Here is a 19,409-nt window from a genome sequence, read left to right on the forward strand (position 1 = left end):
GTTGAAGATATGTCCAAGGAAAGTATGGAAAGTGCAGGCTATTTTCTTTGTTATTTATCATAAAGTAGGAGGAAAGAAATAAACTGATGAAGGAAATGCTAAGCAAAAAGGAAAATCTCAGCCTATCCATTTAAGTGTGCACTGCAGACTGGGCCAATGGTTTGGAGGGACAAACATCTGCTAAGGAGATTTGACATGTGAATCAGGGATGAACTCAACCATACCAGCAGAAGCCAGAACTCAGGATGTAGTTATCCTGGAAAGAAATATGGAGGACCTTCCTGTCTGATGGCTTGCATGGCCATGATTGCACAGAAAGCCAACACATTTTTTGAGATCTTTATGCTGGCAAAATGCTGCTAGCTTGGATGGAAAGGGATAAAGAGACAGAATAAAATGAAGGAAGAAAGACTCCAAGGGCAAAGTTACAGTAAAGAGAACTGAGCCAAGGGAGACAAGATGGTGGGGAACTAGAAGGAGGCACCGTTTCAACCTGTACCTAAAGTGAGCTGATTACCTACCAAAGAACTCTGATCAACCATGAATCAGCCTGAGATCAGAATTATACACGTCTGGATCTCTACAGGGGCAGAAGACACCAGTGGGCAGGTAAAGTGGAATGGGAACATCGGACTGATATTGGAAGATAAACAAAAGGGGGAGGGGGCCACCAAAAGCCACCCATTGGAAAGTAATACCCCAATAAAAGAGTACCCTGCTACTGGGAACCAGCATTAACTTGGAGACTGGTTGAAAGCACTCAAAAAGAGCAGGATCGTGGGGGGAAATTGTGGGAATCAGGGCAGTTAGGGACAGGGGCTTAAGGCCCCGGATCAAGGAGAGACACCCCTGGCACTGAGTCAGAGAAAGTGCAGCGAAGAAACCAGGTCTTGGTCCCTGAGCTGCCAGCATGCCTGAGAGCGCCTGGGTGGTGGCTCGCAGGAGGGGCTGGGAGCCTCCCCAGCCTGCAGAATCAGAGCCTTTTTGCACTCTCCACATAGCTCTGCGCCCTGCTATCAGAGTCTGAGTCACGCCCCACACCCTCCCCTGAGAGAGGTGAGTGCAGGCACCAGCCCAGTGCTTTCGGACCTGGAAAGACCAGGCACTCCCAGCCCTGGCCAGCGGAAAAATCTCAGTGTGTGATCACTGATTGGAACCTCTATGGCAGTCTGGAGCTGCCCAGACAGCTGCTGCTGTCGTGGTTTTGGGTACAAGCAAGAGTTCCTGCATCCCCAGGGACTGCGACTGGGAACTTCCTCTGCCAGTGGCCAAGGGGGAATTTATGTGCTCTGGAGCACCCAGAGGAGAACAGATGAGGCTTCTCTCTGAGAGGGAGGTCTGGGTGCAGTTTGCTTTCCTCTAAACCTCCAAAAACCATCAAAAGCTGTCAAGGCGGAAAAAAAACAAACCAAAAAACCTCCAGAGAACAAAAGCCTGAAAAACCTGTCTCCCCAGAGACCACCCCCTTGAGGAGAGTGGGAGGACTTAACTCCAGAAACACTGTCTGAAAATCCACACGGCAGGCCCCTCCCCCAGAAAGCCATGGTGGTGGGGTGGGGAGAACAAGAGAACAAGCACCACTACTTCATAGATACAACTTTTTTTTTTAATTCGTTCCCACTATTCTGGTTCATTTTTTTTTTATGGATAATATTTAACCTATTTACCACCACAGTGAGATGTCCAGTACATCAAATTCCATAATAACCTTTTAACCTGAACTTTTTGATACATATACTGGTGTTTTTCTTTTGCTTTTCTATTTTTTAATTTTTTTTTTAAGATTTTTATTTTTATTTATTTGAGAGAGAGAGACAGTGAGAGAGAGCATGAGCGAGGAGAAGGTCAGAGGGAGAAGCAGACTCCCCATGGAGCTGGGAGCCTGATGTGGGACTCGATCCCGGGACTCCAGGATCACGCCCTGAGCCGGAGGCAGTCATTTAACCAACTGCGCCACCCAGGCGTCCCTATTTTTTAATTTTTTTAAATTTTAGTTTAGTTTGGTTTATTCTTTTTTTATTTCAATTTTTTAATATTCATATAGAGTTAAACTTCAAGGTAACCCCCTTTTCCCAATTAATGCGACCCCAAAGGGGAAACCAATTTTTAATCCCCCTTTATTTTAGGAAAGTTGACTCCTTTAACAAAGATAACAAGATACATCCAGGAAGAATAAAAGTAACCTTCCTCGCCCACACTGAGAATTTATAACCACTCTCCGATCTTTTTCTTCCTCCAGTGTTTGTGTATTTGTGTTTGTCCTGGTAGTATATAAATCTTATACTTGGGGTTCTTTTTGACGAGGTTCTTTTCTTGTTTTGCTTTTATATATATATTTTTCCCTCTTGTCATCTACTTTTATCAGTCTTTTTATTTGACTGTTTTTGTTTGTATACTTCATAAATCTTACCTTGGGCCCGTTTGGGCTGGGCCTTCTCTTCTATTTTATCTTTCTTTTTTTCCCTTTCTCTCTCTCTCTCTCTTTTTCTTTTCTCACTTTCTTTTTTCTTTCGTTTGGATGGGGACTCTTGATTGCTCAGAAGCCGTCCAGGGTGCACCTTGACTGCACCATGATCAATACATTCAGCTACACCCATTCAGCCATCTCTCACCAAAATGACTAGGAGGAGGAATTCCAACAGAAGAAAAATTCAGAGGATGGGCATTCTGCAACAGAGCTAATGGCTATCGACATAAACAATATGTCGGAAAGGGAATTCAGGCTGACAATTATCCAGGCAATAGCTAAGTTGGAGAAAGCCATGGATGACAAAATGGAATTGATTAGGGCAGAACTGAAAGCCACCAGGGATGATGTTCACAATGTTCTCAATGAGTACCCATCTAATCTAAATTCTCTAAAAGCTAGGGTAACTGAGACAGAAGATAGAATCAGTGATCTGGAGGACAAACAGATAGAGAGAAAGGATCAGAAGGAAGCCTGGAACAAATAGCTTAGAAGCCACGAAAACAAAATTAGGGAAATAAATGACAACATGAAACGTTCCAATGTCAGAATTATTGGAATCCCTGAAGGGGAGGATAAAGAAAAAAGTCTAGAAGATATAGTGGGACAAATTCTCCGTGAAAATTTTTCCAATCTCGCGAATGGAACCAGCGTTCATGTACTACAGGCAGAACGGTCTCCCCCTAAGATTATAGAATCTCAAAAGTCCTCGAGACACCTGATAGTAAGAATGCGGAATCATAATTGTAGACAGGCTTTCTTGAAAGCAGCTAGGACAAAGAAGCTCCTTACATACAGAGGCAAGCCCATCAGAATAATGTCAGACCTGTCCACAGAAAACTGGCAAGCCAGAAAGGGCTTGATATATTCAGGGCACTAAATGCGAAGAACATGCAGCCAAGAATACTTTGTCCAGCAAGACTGACATTCAAAATGGATGGAGAGATAAAGAGTTTCCAAGACCAGCAAGACTTGAAAGAGTATGTGACCACCAAGCCGACACTGCAGGAAATATTAAGGGGGGGGGTTCTATAAAAGAGGAAAAGTCCTAAGAATATCATTGAACAGAAATATGGAGACAATCTACAGAAAGAAAGACTTCAAAGGTAACACAATGTCAATAAAAACGTATCTATCAATAATCACTCTCAATGTGAATGGCCTAAATGTGCCCATAAAATGACACAGGGTTGCAGACTGGATAAAACGACAGGACCCATCTATATGTTGTCTACAAGAGACCCATTCTGAACCTAAGGATACACCCAGACTGAAAATGAAGGGATGAAGAAGCATCTTTCATGCCAATGGGCCTCAAAAGAAAGCTGGAGTAGCGATTCTCATATCAGATAAAATAGATTTTAAACTAAAGACTGTAGTCAGAGACACAGAAGGACACTACATAATTTTTAAAGGGACTATCCAACAAGATGATCTAACAATTGTAAATATCTATGCCCCCAATATGGGAACAGCCAATTACATAAGAAATCTATTAATCAAGATAAAGAGTCATATTCATATGAATACATTAATAGTAGGAGATCTTAACACGCCTCTCTCAGTAATACACAGATCATCCAAGCAGAAAATCAATAAAGAAACAAGCACATTGAATGACACATTGGACCATATGGACCGCATAGATATACACAGAAAAACAGAATACTCATTCTTCTCAAGTGCACATGGAACCTTCTCAAGAATAGACCACATACTGGGTCACAAATCAGTACTCATATGATACCAAAAGACTGAGATTATTCCCTACATATTCACAGATCACAAGGCTTAGAAACTGGAGCTCAATCACAAGGAAAAGTTTGGAAGAAACCCAAACACTTGGAAACTAAAGACCACCTTGCTTAAGAATGCTTGGATCAAAAAAAAAAAAAAAAAAGAAAAAAAAAGAATGCTTGGATCAACCAGGAGATCAAAGAAGAACTGAAACAATTCACGGAAACCAATGAGAATGAGGACAGTTTGGTCCAAAACCTATGGAATACAGCAAAGGCGGTCCAAAGGGGAAAATACTTAGCCATCCAAGCCTCCCTCAAATACACCAGCTGTCTCTACACCTTAAAGAGCTGGAGAATCAACAACAAATCAAACCAACTCCACACATAAATAGGGAAATAATCAAGAACAGAGCAGAGATCAATGAGATAGAAACTAGAGATACAGTAGAACATATCAATGAAACTAGAAAATGGTTTTTTGAAAGAATCAATAAGATCAATAAACTATTGGCCACACTAATCCAAAAGAAAAGAGAGAAAGCTCGTATTAATAAAATTATCAATGAAAAGGGAGAGATCACAACTAACACCAAGGAAATAGAAACAATCATCAGAAGCTATTATCAACAGTTATATGCCAATAAGTTAAGCAAACTAGATGAAATGGATGCATTCCTGGAAAACTATAAACTCCCAAAATTGAACCAGGAAGAAACTAACAACCTGAATAGACCAATATTTAGTAACAATATTGAAACAGTGATCAAAAACCTCCCAAAAAACAAGAGCTCAGGACCTGACAGATTCCCTGGGGAATTCTACCAAACCTTCAAAGAAGAAATAACACCTATTCTCCTGAAGCTGTTTCAAAAAATTGAAGCAGAAGGAAAACTTCCAGACTCTTTTTATAAAGCCAGCGTTACACTGATCCCCAAACCAGGCAAAGACCCCACCATAAAGGAGAATTTCAGACCAATATCACTGATGAATATGGATGCTAAGATTCTCAACAGGATCCTAGCAAACAGGATCCAACAGCACATTAAAAAGATTATCCACCATGACCAGGTGGGATTCATCCCTGGGTTACAAGGATGGTTCAACATTCCCAAATCAATCAATGTGATAGAACAAATCAATAAAAGAAGAGAGAAGAACCACATGGTCCTCTCAATTGATGCAGAATAAGCATTTGACAAAATCCAGCATCTGTTCCTGATTAAAATGCTTCAAAGTATAGGGACCGAGGGAACATTCCTGAACTTCATAAAATCTATCGATGAAAGACCCACAGCAAATATCATCCTCAATGGGAAAAAAGCTCACAGCCTTCCCATTGAGATCAGGAACACAACAAGAATGCCCACTCTCACCACTCTTGTTCAACATAGTATTAGAAGTCCTAGCAACAGCAATCAGACAACAAAGAGAAATAAAAGGTATCCAAACTGGCAATGAAGAAGTCAAACTCTCTCTCTTCGCAGATGACATGATACTTTAAATGGAAAACCCAAGACTCTACCCAGAAACTACCAGAACTCATACAGCAATTCAGTAATGTGGCAGGATACAAAGCCAATGTACAGAAATCAGTGGCTTTCTTATACACTAACAATGAAAACACAGAAAGGGAAATTAGAGAATCGATTCCATTTACTATAGCACCAAGAACCATAAGATACCTGGGAATAAACCTAACCAAAGAGTTAAAGGATCTGTACTCGAGGAACTACAGAGCACTCATGAAAGAAATTGAAGAAGACACAAAAAGATGGAAGACCATTCCACGCTCTTTTACAGGAAGAATAAATATTGTTGAAATGTCTATACTGCCAAGAGCAATCTATACTTTTAATGCCATTTCGATCAAAATTCCACCAGATTTTTCAAAGAGCTGGAGCAAATAATCTAAAATTTGTATGGAATCAGAAGAGACCCCGAATTGCTAAAGAAATGTTGAAAAAGAAAGATAAAACTGGGGGTATCACATTACCTGATTTCAAGTTTTACTACAAAGCTGTGATCACCAAGACAGGAGGGTACTGGCATAAAAACAGACACATAGACCACTGGAACAGAGTAGAGAGCCCAGATGTGGACCCTCAACTCTATGGTCAAATCATCTTTGAAAAAGCAGGAAAAAATATACAGTGGAAAAAAGACAGTCTCTTCAATAAATGGTGCTGGGAAAATTGAGCAGCTATGTGTAGAAGAATGAAACTCAACCATTCTCTTACACCATGCACAACTATAAACTGGAAATGGGTAAAAGACCTGAATGTGAGACAGGGATCCACCAGAATCCTAGAGAAGAAGATAGGCAGTAACCTCTTCAATATCAGCCACAGCAACTTCTTTCAAGATGTCTCCAAAGGCAAAGGAAACAAAAGCGAAGCTGAACTTTTGGGACTTCATCAAGATCAAAAGCTTCTGCACAGCAAAGGAAAGTAAATGCTTAAAATTTAAAGAGGCTTACTCTCTTTCCTAGAAATTATTAATTTCCCAACAAAGTATCCCCAGTATCATAAAATAGTGAAAGTAAATGCTTAAAATTTAAAGAGAATTACTCTCTTTCTTAGAAATTATTAATTTCCCAACAATTATGAAAAAGACCCAGTACATCAGATTTATTGAATTAGAACAATCAAAAAGTGGGAAGGAGCCAATGATGGCAATTCTTGTTTCAAAGATTTATATATGACCAAATGAAATATATATTGTCATTTTCCACTGACACAGGAATTCTTAGTGTGTCTTTAACCTAAGAACACTATCCTTTGTAATAAGAATACTAGAGGGTATTATGCTAAGTGAAATAAGTAAATCAGAGAAATACAATTATCATTAAGATCTCTCTGATATAAGGAATTTGAGAGGCAGGGCATGTGGTCATGGGGGTTAGGGAGGGAAAAAATGAAACAAGATGGGATTGGGAGGGAGGCAAACCATAAGAGACTCAATCTCATGAAACAAACTGAGGGTTGCTGGGAGGCTGGGGTCGGGGGAGGGATAGGTTGGCTGGGTGATGGAAATTGGGAAGGGTATGTGCTATGGTGAGTGCTGTGAAATGTGTAAGCCTGATGATTCACAGACCCTGGGACAATAACATATTATATGTTAATTTAAATAATAAATAAAGACATGCATATTAAAAAATACTAAGATATTACATACTGTCTTTTTTCATAATCATTATAAATTATATTTAACAATAAAAATGATTCACTCCATTTGCCTCTTCCAGGGATGGCATCTATAGGTATTCAGAATGCTCCAGCATTTGACATACTTCATAGGCTGTCCTACAATACAGCCTCTAACAAAGCTAAGCTGCCCAAACCCTGGTAACAGAATTGTTTACCTTTATACCAAGAAGGTTTGGAGGTACCAAAATCCTCATGAGGCATCTGCACAGACTGACTTTGAGGAGTTACTGCTATGAGATCTGAAGTTTTAATGAAGTTGTCTAAAGTGAAAAAACATGTCGGCAGGGCATATGGGGGTTCTATGTTGCTTAGAGTGTCCAGGACAGGATCAAGCTTGCTTTCCTTGTTGAGGAAACACTTCCTTGTGAAGTGTTAAAGACACAGAGAGAGTCAGAAAGCAAAAAAAAAAAATTTGAAGCTTTCTTAAAAATGAAGCATTTTAAAAATGAAGTTTTTAAGTAATAAAAAATTAAGAGGCCAAAAAAAGACTAATTTTAAAAACACAGGCAAACATATTAATTCTTGTTTCCTTCAGAAATTAAAATCAATAATTGGAAAAGGTAGTTTTTAACATCCTAAGTTTATGTCAAAATCTAGTCCCCCTAAAATATTATTATCAAAAGTTAATTATTTCTAAGGCACAAATTGCCAGATAAGAAATCTAGTAACCCCTTAACCCATTCCAAGAGATAGCAAAAATGTCTTACATCTCCAAATATATAAGCTATAAAAATAATGTACATAAAATGAAAAAATGCCAGATATTCAATGGAATCACTGTCATTGGCTTTGAGAGCCCAAAAGTTTGTACGTTACAAGCTGTCCTTTGAAAGAGTATTTCATTAATAAAGAACAAAGGGAAGAGAGAGATTTTCCAGTTCACTGTTTTCTAACAACCTACATTTTTTAGCTTTGAAGTAAGAATTAAGAAAAATATGTTATTAACATAATTAGACAAAGTTATTCATTATTTCTACATTAGGTAGCAAAGATATTGCTAAGTATGAGGCATAGCAACCTCTTATTTAACCAAAAATGTGACTGATGGTGATAACTAATTAAGACCCAAGTCAGTAACTAAACCTGAAATGTAATTTTATTCTAAATTATCAAACTACTTTTTATAGTAACAGATAATTTAGTCCTCAGTAAGTTCAGATACTTCACTAAAAAAATGTGTAGACAATTCTAGGGGTAGAGCAGCAAGAGAAATCTTAACTGCAGAGTTTGGGTATTAAATTGACAAGGCTGTAATAAGTCCTTCTTAAATGTGGTTTGTGACCAGCTGATGTACAACCTACCAGGGTTGCTTCTCTTTCATTCTTTCCCATTCTTAGAGCTTTTTATCTATTTTCTTTTTTTTTTAACTTTAATTTTTTTCAGTGTTCCAAAATTCATTATTTATGCACCACACCCAGTGCTCCATGCAATACGTGCCCTCCATAATACCCACCACCAGGCTCACCCAACCCCCCACCATGCTCCCTTCCAAAACCCTCAGTTGGTTTCTCAAAGCCCCCAGTCTCGTGGTTTGTCTCCCCTCTGATGTCCCCATCTCAATTCTCCTATCCATCTCCCAATGTCCTTCATGTTATTCCTTATGCTCTACAAGTAAGTGAAACCATATGATACTTGACTCTCTCTGCTTGACTTATTTCACTCAGCATAATCTCTTCCAGTCCCATCCATGTTGATACAAAAGTTGGGTAACCATCCTTTCTGATGGAGGCATAATACTCCAGTGTATGTATGGACCATATCTTCTTTATCCATTCATCCACTGAAAGGCATTCTGGTTCTTTCCACAGTTTGGTGACTATGGCCGTTGTTGCTATGAACACTGCAGTACAGATGGCCCTTCTCTTCACTACATCTGTATCTTTGGGGTAAATACCCAGTTGTGCAATTGCAGGGTCATGGGCTAGCTCTATTTTTATATTTTTGAGGAATACCCACACTGTTTTCCAAAGTGGCTGCACCAACTTACATTCCCACCAACAGTGGAAGAGGGTTCCCCTTTCTCCACATCCTCTCTAACACATGTTGTTTACTGTCTTGTTAATTTTGGCCATTCTAACTGGTGTCAGGTGGTATCTCAATGTGGTTTTGATTTGATTCTCCCTGATGGCTAATGATGATGAACATTTTTTCATGTACCTGTTAGCCATTTGTATGTCTTCTTTGGAGAAGTGTCTGCTCAATGTCTTCTGCCCATTTTTTTGACAATGATTATCTGTTTTGTGTGTGTTGAGTTTGAGGAGTTCATTATAGATCTTGGATATCAGCCCTTTGTCTGTAGTGTTATTTGCAAATATCTTCTCCCATTCCGTGGGTTGCCTCTTTGTTTCATTGACTCTTTTCTCCGCTGTGCAGAAGCTTTTGATCTTGATGAAGTCCCATTTTTGCTTTTGTTTCCTTTGCCTTTGGAGACATATCTTGAAAGAAGTTGCTGTGGCCGATATCAAAGAGGATACTGCCTATGTTCTCCTCTAGGATTTTGATAGATTCCTGCCTCACAGTGAGGTCTTTTACCCATTTCGAGTTTATAGTTGTGTATGGTATAAGAGAATGGTCGAGTTTCATTCTTCTACATATAGCTGCCCAATTGTCCCAGCACCATTTACTGAAAAGACAGTCTTTTTTCCACTGTATATTTTTTATATTTTTATATATTTTTTCCTGCTTTTTCAAAGATGATTTGACCATAGAGTTGAGGGTCCATATCTGGGCTCTCTACTCTGTTCCAGTGGTCTATGTGTCTGTTTTGTGCCAGTACCATGCTGTCTTGGTGATCACAGCTTTGTAGTAAAGCTCGAAATCAGGCAATGTGGCATTTTATCTATTTTCAACTTAGTTATAATCAAACCTTAAACAGTCTTCTCTAAACATGTAAATAATAATTTGCTGGCAAATTTGATAGCAGTAAAGCAAACGAAGTTACTAATAATCCACCAGCACACCTGACCTTTTTTTTTTTTTTAAGATTTTATTTATTTATTTTACAGACAGAGAGCACAAGTAGAGAGAGAGGCAGGCAGGGGGGCGGGGAGAGAAGCGGGCTTCCTGCTGAGCAGAGAGCCCGATGTGGGGCTCGATAACAGGACCCCGGGATCATGACATGAGCCAAAGGCAGAGACTTTAACCCACTGAGCCATCCAAGCACCCCTACACCTGACTTTCTATCTTCATCTCACATCTACATAAACATCCACCTACTCAATCAATATAAATGGAATTTTCCACCCATCATATCAAACTTACAGAAAAAAAAAGGTAAAGCTCTTCAGTAAACTCAACATAGTTAATTCATTAAATCTGTAGTGTTCCAAGATTCCCAAGATATTCTCTGCTACATTTACACCTATTTATTTCTCATTCTATGAATGAAGAAAAATATTTTGCAAAATGCACTCAGATTACAATTAAGATTTCTAATCAATATTTTCTGGCATTATGTTTCAATTAAAAAGCCACATTTTTTATGAAATTTAATCAATTATTTTAACAGAAATGTGGCCTCAACTAAAGGGATATTAAGAGGGGCGCCTGGGTGGCTCAATGAGTTAAGCCTCTGCCTTCGGCTCAGGTCATGATCTCAGGGTCCTGGGATCCAGCCCCCTCTGCTCAGCAGGGAAGCCTGCTTCCCCCCTCCCACCGCCTGCCTCTCTGCCTACTTGTGATCTCTCTCTCTCTCTGTCAAATAAACAAATAAAATATTTAAAAAAATAAAAAATAAAGGGATATTAAGAAACAGTAAACAAAGACAATCTTAGAAAACAGATGCATTATGTAGTTACTGAAGCCAGCATTTACTGACAGGATATCATTCTACTATTTGTAGAAGTATCGAAACTAAAAAGATACTACAAAAATTGCTGAAGGAGCTTTTGTTCTTTACCTGTTCAATAGATACAAACAATGCATATAAATATTTAATGTGCTATGAATATGGGGTGTATGTATCCCTTTCAAATAGCATTTTTATATTCTCTCAATAAATATCAAGTAGTACAATTGCTGGGTCCTAGGGTAATTCTATTTTTGACTTTTTGAGGAACCTCCATATTGTTTTCCACAGTGTCTGCACCAGTTTGCTTTCCCACCAACAACAGAAAAGTGTTCCCCTTTCTCCACATCCTCGCAAACACCTGTTTTATCTTATATTGTCCATTTCAGACATTCTGACAAATGTGAGGTAATATCTCTTTATAGTTTTGTTATTTAAATTCAATTAATTAACATACAGTGTATTATAAAAGGTAGAATTCGGTGATTCATCAGTTTTACATAATACCCAGTGTTCATTACATCATGTGCCTCCTTAATGCCCATCACCCAGTTACCTCATCTATAACCACCCTCTCCCCTGCAGCAACCCTCAGTTTTTGTTTCCTATGATTAAGAGGCTCTTAGGGTTTGTCTCCCTCTGGTTTTGTCTTGTTTTATTTCCTTCCATCCCTAGCTCCTCTTTATGTTTCTTAAATTCCACATATCAGTGAGATTATATGATAATTTTCTTTCTCTGACTTATTTCCCTTAGCATAATCCCTTTAGTTCCAACCCTGTCGTTGCAAATGGAAAGATTTCACTTTTTGACAGCTGAATAGTATTCCATTGTGTGTGTGTGTGTGTGTGTGCGCGCGCGCCGGTGTGTGTATGAGATCACCTCTTCTTCACCTGTTCATCTCTTAATGGATATCTGGGCTCTTTCCATACCTTGGCTATTGTGGACATTGCTGCTAGAAATGAAGGGGTGCAGATGCCCCTTCAGATCACTACATTTGTATTTTTGGGGTAAATATCTAGCAGTGCAATTGCTGGGTCATAGGGTAGCTCTATTTTGAACTTTTTGAGGACCGTCCATACTGTTTTCCAGAGTGGCTAAACAAGTTGCATTCTCACCAACACTCTGGGGGTTTCCCCTTTCTCACACTCTTGCCAACATCTGTTATTTCCTTACTTGTTAATTTCAGCCATTCTGACCAGTGTGAGGCGGTATCTCACTGTGGTTTTGATTTGTTTTTCCCTGATGACAAATAAGGTGGAGCACTTCTTTATGTGTCTGATGGCCATTTCTATGTCTTCGTTGGAGAAATATCTGTTCATGTCTTCTGCCCATTTCTTGATTGGATTATTTGTTCTTTGGGTGTTGAGTTTCATTAAGTGCCTTAGAGAGTTTTGGATACTAGGATTTTATCTGTAAAGACATTTGAAAATATCTTCTCCCATTCTGTCAACTGTCTTTTTGTTTCATTGACTATTTCCTTTGCTGTGTAAGAGCTTTTTGTCTTGAAGTCCCGATGGTTCATTTTGCCTTTGAAGGATTCTTGTCTCACATTTAGGCCTTTCATCCATTTTGAGTCTATTTTTGTGCATGGTGTAAGGAAATTGTCCAGCTTCACTCTTCTGCATGTGGCTGTCCTATTTTCCCAACACCATTTGTTGAAGAGACAGTGTTTTTTCTATTGGATATTCTTTCCTGCTTTGTTGAAGATTAGTTGACCACTAATGACCACTAAGAGTCCATTTCTGAGCTCTCTATTCTGTTTCATTGACCTGTCTCTTTTTGTACCCACACAAAATTGTCTTGATGGTTACAGCTTTGTAATATAGTTGAAGTTTGGAATTGGATGTCACCAGCTTTGGTTTTCTTTTTCAATATTCCTCTGGCTACTTGGGGTCTTTTCTGGTTCCATACCAATTTTAGGATTATTTGTTCTAGCACTGTGAAAAAAAAAACTTGATGGTATTTTGATAGGTGTTGCACTAAATGTATAAACTGCTCTGGGAAGCAGAGACATTTTAACAATATTTGTTCTTCCAATCCATGAGCATGGAAAGTTTTTCCATTTCTTTGTGTCTTCCTCGATTGCTTTCATGAGTGTTCTATAGTTTTCTGAATATAGATCCTTTGCCCCTTTGCTCAGGTTTATTCCTCGGTATCTTGTGGTTTGGGATGCAACTGTAAATGAGATCAACTCCTTAATTTCTCTTTCTTCTGTCTCATTTTTGGTGTATAAAAATGCAACTGATTTCTGTGCACTGATTTTATATCCTCTCACTTTGCTGAATTCCTATATGAGTTCTACCAATTTTGGGGTGAAGTCTTTTGGGTTTTCCATATGGAGTGTCATGTCATCTGCAAAGAGTGAGACTTCAACTTCTTTGCCAATTCAGATGTCTTTTATTTTGTTGTTGTTGTTGTTGTCTGATTGCTGAGGCTAGGATTTCTAAGTATTATGCTGAACAACAGAGGTGAGAGTAGACATTCCTGACGTATTCCTAACCTTAGGGGAAATGCTCTCAGTTTTTCCCTACTGAGAATGGTATTTTTTGTGGGCTTTTATGTTACTGAGGTGTGTTCCCTCTATCCCTACACTATGAAGAGTTCTAATCAAGAAAGGATGCTGTACTTTGTCAAATGTTTTTTCTGCATCTATTGAGAGGATCATATGGTTATTGTCCTTTCTTTTATTAATGTAGAATATCACATTGATTTGCAGATGTTGAACCACTTTTGAAGCCCAGAATAAATCCCACTTGGTGGTGGTGAATAATCCTTTTAATGTACTATCGGATGCTATTAGCTAGTATCTTCAAGAGTATTTTTGTACCAAAAAACAAAAAACAACAACAACAACAAAAAAAAAAGTATTTTTGTACCTGTGTTCATCAGGGATATTGGTCTATAATTCTCCCTTTTGGTGGGGTCTTTGTTTGCTTTTGGGATCAAAGCAATGCTGGCTTCCTAAGAGTTTGGAAGTTTTCCTTCCATTTCTGGTTTGTTTGCTTGTTTAGTTTTGTTTTGTTTGAAACACCTTCACGAGAATAAGTATGAATTCTTCTTTAAATGTTTGATACAATTGCCCTGAGAAGCCGTCCAGCCCCAGACTCTTGTTTCTTGGGAGATTTCTGATTACTGTTTCAATTTCCTTATTGGTTATAGGTCTGTTCAGGTTTTCTATTTCTTCCTGGTTCAGTTTTGGTAGTTTATACCTCTCTAGAAATGCACCCATTTATTCTAGATTGCCTGATTTGCTGGCATATATTTGCTCATAATATGTTCTTATCATTGTTTCTATTTCTTCAGTGTTGGGTGTGATCTCTTCTCTTTCATTCATGATATATTTGGATCCTTACTCTTTTCTTCTTCATAAGTCTGGCCAGGGGTTTACCAATCTTCTTAATTCTGTCAAAGAATGAGCTCCTAGTTTCACTGACCTGTTCTACTCTTCTTTTGGTTTCTATTTCATTGATTTCTGCTCTAATCTTTATTAATTCTCTTTTCCTGATGGGCTCAGGCTTTATTTGCTATTCTTTCTCCAGCTCATTCAGATGCAAGTTATGCTGCGTATTTGAGACCTTTCTTGTTTCTTGAGAAAGGCTTATAGTGAGAAATACTTCCCTTTTAGGATGGCCTTTGCTGCATCCTAAAGGTTTTTAGTTATGTTTTCATTTTCATTTGTTTCCATGATATTTTTTAATCTTTATTTAATTTACTGGTTGACCCATTCATTCCTTAGTAGTATGTTCTTTAGCCTCCATGTATTTGAGTTCTTTCTAAATTTTCTCTTGTGATTGAGTTCTAGTTTCAAAGCAGTGTGGTCTGAGAATACCGGCAAGGCATGGTCCCCATCTTTTGCTACCAGCTGAGACCTAATTTGTGACCCAATATGCGCTCTATTCTGGAAAAAGTTCCATGTGCACTTGAGAATAATGTGTATTCTGGAATGCTCTGAATATACCTGAGAAGTTCACCTGGTCCACTGTGTCATTCAAAACCCCTATTTCCTTGTTGATGTTCTGCTTAGATGATTTGTCCATTACTCTGAGTCCCCTACTATTATTGTATTATTATCAATGTATTTCTTTAATTTTGTTATTAATTGGTTTATATAATTGGCTGTTCCCATGTTGGGGGCATAAATATTTACAACTGTTAGATCTTCTTGTTAGATAGACCCTTTAATTATGATATAGTGTCCTTCCTCATCTTTTATTACAGACTTTTGTTTAGATTTTAAAACCAAATGGGGAGCAATCCCTACCCCAGCTTTCTTTTGATGTCCATTAGAATGATAAATGGTTCTCTGCCCCCTCACTTTAAAGCTGGCAGTGTCTTTGGGTCTAAAATGAGTCTCTTGCAGATAGCAAAACAGGGTCCTGCTTTTTTATCCAATCTAATACCCTGTGTTTTTTTTTTGATTGGAGCATTTAGCCCAATTACATTCAGAGTAACTACTGAAAGATATGAATGTAGTGTCATTATATTACCTGTAAAGTCACTACTTCTTTATACTGTCTCACTTCCTTTCTGGCCCATGTTACTTTTAGGCTCTCTCTTCGCTTTAAGAATTCCCTTTAATATTTATGGCAGAGCTGGTTTAGTGATCACAAATTATTTTAGTTTATGTTTATCCTGGAAGCTTTTTATCTTTCCTTCTATTTTGAATAACAGCCTTGTTGGATAAAGTATTCTTGGTTGAATATCTTTCTCATTTAGCACCCTAAATATGTCAAGTCAATCCTTTCTGGTCTACCAAGTCTCTGTGGATAGGTCTGCTGTCAGTCTAATGTTTCTATGCTTTAAGATTAAGGACCTCTCCTCCCAAGCTGCTTTCAGGATTTTGTCTTTGTCTCTGAAATTTTCAAGGTATTGACCTATTTTTACTAGTTTGGGGGAGGAGGGTTCTCTGTGCCTCCTGGACGTGAATGCCTGTTTCTTTCCCCAGATTAGGGAAATTCTCAGCTATAATTTGCTCCAATATACCTTTTGCCCTTCTCTTTCTCTCTTTCCTCTTCTCCTGGGATCCCAATTATTCTAATATTGTTCCACTTGTCTCTCAAATTCTCCCCTAGTGATGCAGTTGTTTATCTCTCTTTTTCCCAGCTTCTTTATTCTCCATCATTTGGTTTCTCTATCACTCATTCTCTCTTCTGCCTCATTTATCCTAGCAGTTAGAACCTCCATTTTTTACTGCATCTCATTAATAGCCTTTTTAATTTAGATTTGACTGTATTTTAGTCCTTTTATTTCTCCAGAAAGGGATTCCCTAGTGTCTTCTAGGCTTTTATGCTTTTTTCAAGCCCAGCTAGTATCTTTATAACATTACTGTGAACTCTAGTTCTGTCATCTTACTTATATTCATACTGATTAGTTTCCTGGCAGTAATATTGCCTCCTGTTCTCTTTTCTGAGGTGAATTTTTCCATACTGTCATTCTTGTAGAAAGTGGTTGCTTTTCTATTTGTAGAATTGCAGCAATTCTTTTCTTAGATCTCTGGTTGAGTTTGCAGGTGTTCAGAATGATTTGATAGCTAGGTGGCTCAATTCCTGGGACCAAAGAAAACAAAGGTCTCCTACTCCTCTGTCATTCTGGACTCTCCTCTTTTATTATAGTTTTGATTTTCACTTCCCTGATGATCAGTGATGTTGAGCATCTTTTCATGTGTTTGTTGGTCATCTGTATGTCTTCTTTGGGAAAATGTCTATTCATTCTTCTGCTGATTTTTTAATTGGATTATCATTTTGGGGGTGTTTGGTTTTATAAGCTCTTTATATATTTTGGATACTAACACTTTACTGGATATGTCATTTGAAAATAACTTTTCCTATTCTTTAGTTCTGTTGCAGAAGCTTTTTATTATGGTGAAGTCCCCATAATTTATCTTTGTTTTTGTTTCCCTTGCCTCAGGAGATATATCTAGAAAGATGTTATGGCTGATGTCAGAGAAATTACTGTCTGTGCTATCTTCTAGGATTTTTATGGGCTCAGGTCCCATATTTATGTCTTTAATCCATTTTGAACTTATAGGAGCATTATCTATAATAGCCAAATTACAGAAACAGCCTAAGTGACCACTAACTGATGAATGGACAAAATAAGTGGTATATAACTAAGTGAGATATATAGATATAGATATAGATATAGTTATAGATATAGATATATCACTCAGTCATTAAAAACAAATGAAATCATGCCATTTACAAAGACATATATGGAGCTTGAGAGTATCATGCTAAATGAAATAAGTCAGTCACAGAAAGACAAATATCATATGATATCACTCACATGCAGAATTTAAGAAACAAAAGAAACAAAGGAAAAAATAAAAGAAAGACAGGCAAACCAAGAAACAGACCCTTAACTATAGAGAACAAACTATGATTACCATAGGGGAGGTGAGTGGAGGAATGGGTGAAATAGGTGATGGGGATTAAGAAGCACCAGGTATTGTATGTAAGTGATGAATCACTATATTGTACCCCTCAAACTAATATTACACTGTATGCTAACTGGCATTTAAATAAACTTTTTTAAAAAAGCATTTAATCTATTGATTAACTGTAAAAATATAAAGGGATCTATTCATATTGAAATTCCTCGCAAAAAAATTCCAAAATATGAGCAGAATATTCTTCTATAGAATATAGAATATCATCAAAATTTTCATTACCAGTTACAAATATGAACAAAAATTCAGCTTCTTTGAAATACTCCAAACAGACCAGCATTTCTTCATGGGTTCAAAACTAAGTGTACATTAGAAAAAGGAAAATATAGAATCAATATAATGAATGTAAATTAATCTAATATACATTAAGCTAAAGAAATCAGACATGAAAACTCTGTACAGGTTATTCTACCAGAGTAATGAATATGACTATGTTTAATATGATTAGTAAGCCGTAGTCACATTGCTTTATATGCCTGCTGAAACTTGTACTACAGCTCTTCTGTTTATTAGTTAGGTAAAAGTGAATTGACTTCTTCATATAAAAATGTTTTCCTACCGCTCTCATAGGAGTTTAAAAATCAAAAAGTATGTAAATATACTTGATCAACTAAGCTCTTTCCATGTGATTATAATTGTGGTCTCCCTGACTCTTTACTCTGGGGTTGGGGGGGGGGACCTAAAGTACATTCAAAATGCTGTGATAAGGCAAAGAAATTTTTTTAAAGATTTTCCTTATTTCAGAGACAGAGAGAGTTTGAGTGTGTGGGAGGGCAGAGAGAGAGGGAGAAGCAGACTCCCCACTGAACAAGGAGCCTGACACTGGGCTTGATCCCAAGACCAGGAGATCATATCTGAGTAGAGGGCAGACATAACCAACGAGCCACCGAGGTGCCCCAAGTAAAGAATTTTTTTAAAGTTTAGTCTGAATTCAAATAGTTATATTTTACAGAATTGATTTTCCAAGATGTTAGAATCATAAGATTCTTCAAAGAGCTTAACCAAAACCTAAAAAAAAATTTCTACCTAATAGTAGAATAGAAAAATTCTGTTCCTGCAGGTTCCTATCTATTGCATATCTATAAACCCATCACTGTATACTTGAATGGACCCTTCATCCATTGGTCACATATATCAATTATAACATTGATTTATTTAATTTATGTCCTTATTCAATTATTACTCATTTTTACATGTACCTTCTGACCCAAATAATTTTGGGAGAAAATTTTTATGATTACCTGAACAATTTTTAATAATTATTTAATTAGAGGAAACAGAGTTTTAAAATATTTAGATCTAATTAAGATGAAAAATATTATTTGAATATTGCTTTTTTTCCCCCTGGGTTACATTTTATATAGTAATATCAGCCAAAGACAGATGATAGTCTTTCACCAGAGTACATGGAAAAGTAAACTATATAATTACATTTACACTGACTGAGCAGAGGGAATAAAGAAACACAAGTCTAAGATCAATATTAATCAACAAAGTCAGTACATAAAGAGTACAAAGGCCATTTCCTTTGTCCTTATATTCACTCATGAAGCAAGGTCTGCATGAGGCCTAACCATCCCTCGTTCCCCCCAGACTGGTCTGCAGAACTCACAGAACCATGATTTTGTCAAGGCGCACAATATACCTGAAGGCTTCAGGGATCCCAGAAAACACACCCATAGAAAATTTCCAAATGTTTTGTTCTCACAGATGTAAAGAAGAAACTAGCTTTAAAAGTTCCCTAGAGACCAAAAAGACATTT

The 19,409-nt window shown here is 37.6% G+C and overlaps 1 protein-coding gene and 1 pseudogene across 6 annotated transcripts in view; one reads left to right on the plus strand and one right to left on the minus strand.

The window, feature by feature from the left end:
- Positions 1–19,409, minus strand: part of KDM4C (lysine demethylase 4C) — a 476,304-nt gene that overhangs the window by 200,903 nt on the left and 255,992 nt on the right. The window lies entirely within an intron of this gene.
- On the plus strand, positions 7,475–7,811 carry LOC122917609 (annotated as a pseudogene).

Source organism: Neovison vison, chromosome 9 (genome assembly GCF_020171115.1).
Source record: "Neovison vison isolate M4711 chromosome 9, ASM_NN_V1, whole genome shotgun sequence".
Taxonomy (NCBI): Eukaryota; Metazoa; Chordata; class Mammalia; order Carnivora; family Mustelidae; genus Neogale; species Neogale vison.